Source organism: Cervus canadensis, chromosome 2, assembly GCF_019320065.1.
Source record: "Cervus canadensis isolate Bull #8, Minnesota chromosome 2, ASM1932006v1, whole genome shotgun sequence".
In the NCBI taxonomy this organism is placed as follows: Eukaryota; Metazoa; Chordata; class Mammalia; order Artiodactyla; family Cervidae; genus Cervus; species Cervus canadensis.
In genome coordinates, this window is record NC_057387.1 from 31,284,610 (window position 1) to 31,291,461 (window position 6,852).

Consider the following 6,852-nt stretch of genomic DNA (forward strand, 5'->3'; position numbering starts at 1 on the left):
AAGTTCTAATCCACACCCACAATTTTCCTCAACTAAGATTTCTATCTCAGTTAATGACAAATCCAGGCTTCCACTAATTCAAGTGTACACTCTTGGAGTACACCTTGAGTTTTCTTTTCTTATACTCTAAGCTTCTCTGGAGAAGGGATAGGCTAACCACTCCAGTGTTCTTGAGCTTCCTTGGTGGCTCAGATAGTAAAGAATCCACCTGCAGTGCAGAGATCTGGGTTTGACCCCTGAGTTGGGAAGATCCCCTGGAGGAGGGCATGGCAACCCACTCCAGTATTCTTGCCTGGAGAATCCCGTGGACTGATGTCCCTGGAGGGCTGTAGTCTATGGGATCGCAAAGAGTCAGACATGACTGAGGGTTTACATACACCAAAGTCGATCTTGGAGTACACCTTGATTTTTCTTTTTCTCTTACCCTAGACAGTTAGGAAATTGTCTTCATTTACATGGAATCTGACCATTGTTTACCACCTGTATGGTGACAACCTTGCATCATCTGTCATTTGGATTATTGAAACAACCGTGTCCCTGCTTCCACCAGTGTCCTCCTACAACCTTTACTTAGCACCATAGCCAAATAATTTTGCTAAAAATATAAATGTGTGCATGCTCAGTCATGTCCAACTCTTTGTGACCTTGTGGAGTGGATCTGCCAAGCTCCTCTGTCCATGGAATTTTCCAGGCAAGAATACTGGAATAGGTTAGCATTTCCTACTCAAGGGGATCTTCCAGACCCAGGGATTGAATTTGCATCTCTTGCAGCTACTACATTGGTAGGCAGATTTGTTACTTTTGCACCACCTGGGAAGCCCCAAAAGTATAGGTAATGAGAGTAAAAGACCAAAAGCAGAATGGGAATGGGCAAAATACAGGAACAGATAATTCGTGATGAAAGATATAATCTTCACTCGAAAAATATTCAAATTCATTTGAGATTGGTGAAGTGAAAGTGAAAGTCGCTCAGTCGTGTCTGACTCTTTGCAACTCCATGGACTATGCAGTCCATGGAATTCTCCAGGCCAGAATACTGGAGTGGGTAGCCTTTCCCTTCTGCAGGGGATCTTTCCAACCCAGGGATTGAACCCAGGTCTCCCACATTACAGGCAGATTCTTTACCAGATGAGCCACAAGGGAAGCCCAACAACACTGGAGTGGATAGCCTATCCCTTCTCCAGCGGATCTTCCAGACCCAGGAATCAAACCAGGGTTTCCTGCATCACACACGGATTCTTTACCAAATGAGCTATGAGGGAAGCCCAATTAGATAAATGCAAATTAAAACCACTCAACATTTTTCATTGGTCAGAATGGAAAATACTTAAGAATATGGCAACACATGTTGGCAAGACTGTAAAGAAATAGTCATGTTCACATGTTGCTGATGGGACTACAAATGGATACAGTTTTTCTGGAGGAAAATTTGATGGTATGTAACAAAATTATTCATTTACATTTCAACCAATGGGGCCAGCTCCTCTGTTTTCAGGAATCTATCCTGAAGATATCCCTCCAACAGTATTAAAGTTATACAAAAATGTATTAATTATAATAGTTTTTAATTGCAGTGTATTGGAAACAATTTAAATGCCCATTCATAGGAGAGTAGTTGAAAAAAACCATGATATGTCTACATAGTGGGATGAGGAAGAGCTTTATGAACTGATAAGTGATTTCTAAGACATGGAGTAATTTCTAAGACATGCTCTAAAATGAAAAAAAAGCAAAACAGAAGAGTATAGCATGTTACCCTTCATGTATCTACCCTTCATAATATCTCCCCCCTGTGGCTCAGCAGTAAAGAATCTGTCTGTAATGCAGGAGAGACAGGTTGGATCCCTGGGTGGGGAAGACCCCCTGGAGGGGGGCGTGGCAACCCACTCCAGTATTCTTGCCAGGAAAATCCCATGGACAGAGGAGCCTGGCAGACTGCGGTTCTTGGAGTCACAAAGAGTCAGACACGACTGAAGCAACTTAGCAGGCACAAGAACTATAAGAAAATAAACATCTTCTCATTTGTACAAAATTAAAAATATGAGAAGCATAAGCCAAAAGCTAACAAGACAGACTACCTAAAGGAAAGGGATAGAAAGAAGAAGAGAATGGCAATAGGTTAGCAAGAATGAAGTAGAGTAACATTTCTCTGATTATATCTTTTCATGTGATTCTTAGAATCTTGCATACTCTTCACATACCCTTAAATAAACAAATGACTAAAACCAAGCAGGAAATGACAAAAGAAAATTGGAATGCCAATACTAACAAATGAAAGTAAATGTATTATGAAAGAATAACATGACCATACTTAAGGAGATGGGAAAAAAAAAATCAACCTAAGCAACTTAGAAGCAGTATCGTCACTAGGCGCAAAGCTGAAGTCTTAAGCACTGTCTTCTAGTTAGTAAATGTTTTTCTCACAGGTATATGATTTAGCAACCCTGAAACTGCATTTGCTTACTATATACTAGAATTGAACAAGTAAGTACGTATATTGTGGATAGTGACAGCCAAGCTTCTTACTGTTGGAGGAAGACTTTGTAAAGAAAGGAAGAAGGATAAAGTCAAGCCTGTGGTATTAGATTAGAATAAGAGGCATCTACATAGATTCATGGTTTTTAATATATAATTCAGACATATATATATGTATATATATATGCATATGTGTGGGTTAGTATATATTCATATTTCCTAACTCACTGAGAAGACCTAGAAGCAGTTGACACTCCAGAACAATGAACACACCTACTACCAGATCTTGGTTTCTAAATGCCATGCTCCAACATAAGGGACCAGAGTTCCTTGGGTAATTTGATTCAAGGGCAGCCTGGAGCAAAAAAATACAAGATAAACTTAGGACATTTTGTGATGTCAGAAGGTAAGGAAGTGCTCCTCTGAAAGATGGAGGCTTGTTAAAAACAGAGAAGCCAATCTGAAGGAGCATTTAATGGCCAGAACTGGAATAATGTGGATAACAATATAATAGTGCTTGACTTTAACCCCTAGAATAATATACTCAGGGAGTCTATGTGAATATAAAAATCAAATACATAAATGAAGGAAAAGAGGCAGGTCTTCCTTAAAGTTGAATTTCAATTAAATGTAGATGGAAAGGGGAATTAGAGAATCATCATCGTAAGTGCCCTGGTAATATCTGTTGCAGACAAGATTCACCAATGGGTGCTAAAATTAGGGGGCAAAAGTTTGAGAAGGATTTGCAATCTCAAAATATCTCCCCAAAGATACTTATTAACTACTAGGGGAAATAAAGTAACTATAATTTAGGGGAGAAACCTAGCAGACACCAACCTATCCAAATGATCAAGATAAATAACACCAGTAAGTAGACATATCAATATCATGAATCCCTTGATATGATGCATAACTACATTTTTGTATGTGGTAGTCTTTCCAAAAATGCAAAACCTTTCTGTTACAGGTTGAATGTTTGTGTCCTTTCTAAAATTCATACACCGAGGCCCTAAGCCCCAGTGTGGAGATGGGGCCTCTAAGGAAGTAAATGAGGTTAAATGAGGTCATAGGAATGGGACTGTGATTTAGTAAGATTAGTGTCCTTATGAGACTTTAGAATGATCCCCCACAATCACCCCTCCCAGCAAGAATGTACTGAACCAGCATGCTCGCTCTGAAGAAGATCAAGTGAGGACATGGTGAGAATGTAGCCATCTGCAAACCAGGAAGAGAGTTCACATTGGAGTTCACACTAGAGACTGAACTGACTGGAACCTTGTCCTTGGACTTGAGCCTCCAAAACTGAGAAATAGGTATCTGTTACTGCAGCCACTCAGTCTGTGACATTTTGTTATGGCAGCCTGAGCTAATGCTCTTTCCAACCATGAGAAAATGTGAGTAAACCCCATTTGAGGAGCATTCTACAAAATTACTGATTAGTATTCTCCCAAAGTGTCAAGGTCATGAGAGACAAGGAAAAGAGTAAAGAACGGTTGTGGTCTGGGAGAGACTAGGAGGAAAACAAAAACAAAAACTCACACAATATGGGACCTGGAGTAGGATTCTAGGACATGAATGAAAAATGTGAAATTTGAAAAAGATCTGTAGCTTAGTTAATAGTATTGAGCTAGTATTAATTTCCTGTTTTTGATGTTAAATAGGGGAAGTGGGGTAAAGGATATAAAGGAACTCTTTGTACCATTTTTGCAAATTTTCTGTTATTCTAGAATTAGAGCAAAAAATTTACAAACAAAACAAAATCTTTAAAAAATGCAGATCAGAATATTCCCTCTCCTGTTCAAAATCCTCTTAGTGGCTTTCTATCTCACTCAAATTAGATGCCAAATTCTGTACAATGGGAAAGCCCTATACAAATTTCATATAGGAGAAGCCCTATACTCACTGTTCCCTTGCTTCATCTCTAACATCTCCTATTAGTCTCCCCCTCCCCACTAAACTTCAGCCAAACTAAGTTCTTATTTTTCCTTAGTATAGCAGGCACATTTCTGGCTTATGTCTTTACATTGGTTTATTCCCAATACCACTGGCTGTTCTTCCTCTAGTTACTGGCTGTAACTAACTGCATGTACCTGCTCTTTCACATTTTTTGTCTTTACTCAAATATCATTTTATCAGTGAAACATTTCTCACTACCCTATTTTATTTTATACCCACCAGCTACCTGAAATTCCATATTCTGATATTACTTTTTCCACTGCTCTTGTTACCATTATCAATATACTGAATATTTTATTGATACTGATTATATTATTGTATGTTGATAATACAGCAGAGTTTAAGCTGCACCTAAGTTAAAGTTAGATCTATTTTTTTCACTGATGTTATCCCAGTGAACATGAAGAGAGAATGAATAGTCATGTGGAGGTTGCTTCATCTCCAATGTCTTATTCTAGTTTCAAGAGCAGAAAGAAAGACACACACACACATACACACACACTCAAAGAAGAAATATATTAGGAAAGCAAAACCTCTCATCATATCTTCATGTGTTGGCCAAATATTTCACATGACCATCTGCAATGAAGCCTGGGAATTTTTTTTTTTTGGGGGGGGACCTGGGAATATTACTATTCAAACAAAAGTTAGTTTCTGTTGAATAAAGAAGAAAGGAAGTGGTTACTGGGTAGGCTACTGATAATGTCTGCCACAAAAACCATATCTACCACATTTTGACAAAAAATTTAGAGGGACAAAGAATGAATATTCTAAACTATTTAGACAAAAATATAATATTACTTAGGAGACAGCCAAAAGCTTTCATAAATTTATACTTTTGTTTCAATAATATTAAGAAGAAGGGGAAGCACAACTTTTATGGTTCTGAGGGATAAAATGTAAAGAATTTTCCCAATCTCCCAATTTATCCCTCCCCATCTTCCCCCTTATCTCCTGGTAACCATAATTTTGTTTTCTACATCTGTGATTCTACTTCTGTATTTTAAACAAGTTCATTTGTATCCCTTTTTTATATTCCACCTATTACCAATACCATATGATATTTGTCTTTCTGTGTCTGACTTCACTCAGGGAACTCTACTCAATATTTTGTAATGACCTATATGGGAAAAGAATCTTTAAAAAAAAAGTGCAGGACTTTCCTGGCAACCTACTGGTTAACAATTCCACTGCAGGGGTCATGAGTTTAATCCCTGATCAAGGAACCAAGATTCCACATGCTGCAAGGTGTGGCCAAAAAAAAACAAAAAAAACCCACAGAGTGGACATATGTATAACTGATTGACCTTGCGGTACAACTGAAACCATACACTGTAAATCAATGACGCTCCAAAAAAAATTTTTTTTTAAAAGAAGTTTCTGCATGCCTAAGTTCTGAATGAAAAATGATTTGTAGAACAAGATATTCTCAAATATGCAAGAGCCCAGAAAATATGCTTCTCAGGTTTCCTTATTGAATAAAACTATTTTAACATGTGCTATTACAGCTCATTGTAGGGCTTTTGTTTTGGCCCCACAGCTAGCAGAATCTTAGTTCCTCCACCAGGGGTTGAACCCAGGTCCCCTGCATTGGAAGCATTCAGTCCTAACCCTCGGCCACCAGGGCATTCCTTGCATATTGTGTTTTAAAAAATATATTAGCCCTGAATATTCATTGGAAGGACTGGTGCTGAGGCGCCAATACCTTGGCTACCTGATGCGAAGAGCTGACATTGGAAAACACCCTGATGCTAGGAAAGATTGAAGGCAGAAGGAGAAGGGAACAACAGACGATGAGATGGTTGGATGGCATCACCAATTCAATGGACGTGAATTTGGACAAACTCTGGGAGATAGAGAAGGACAAGGAAGCCTGGCGTCCTGCAGTCCATAGGGTTACAAAGAGTCGAACGTGACTGAGTGACTGAACAACAGTGGCTTTGTATTAAGTCACCTGGCTAGGCTAAGCTACATTTCCTAGAACTTCCTTTTGTATATCGTATTTCTAGTTAGGGTGGACTACAAGAGAGACTTCTGTGGGAAACTTGGGAGGCAAAAGCAGAGCAGTAGCCACTTTATTGCTCACACAGATTGTCTGATCTACTGGCACATCTCTTTGTCATGAGGTGTGGCCAGATATGGAACTACTTCATCTTCCCTGTATCTTTCTTCAGCTTCTCTTACTTGGTGGCCAAGTCACTAAGTTTAGTTCTGTGACAAAGAGAACATGCATATCATCAAGGTCAGAGACAACAGGAATTGACACAAATTTCAATCTGTCCTGTGGCCCTCAGCTTGTCCTTGTGTGTTCCGACTTGTTCTTCCTCTCCCTCAGAATTTCTTGCTGATTTCCTGCCCTGTGGTCTTGAAGTTTCACAATCAGATAGGGAGACAACAGCTCTTCCCAAGGACGCAAGAAGA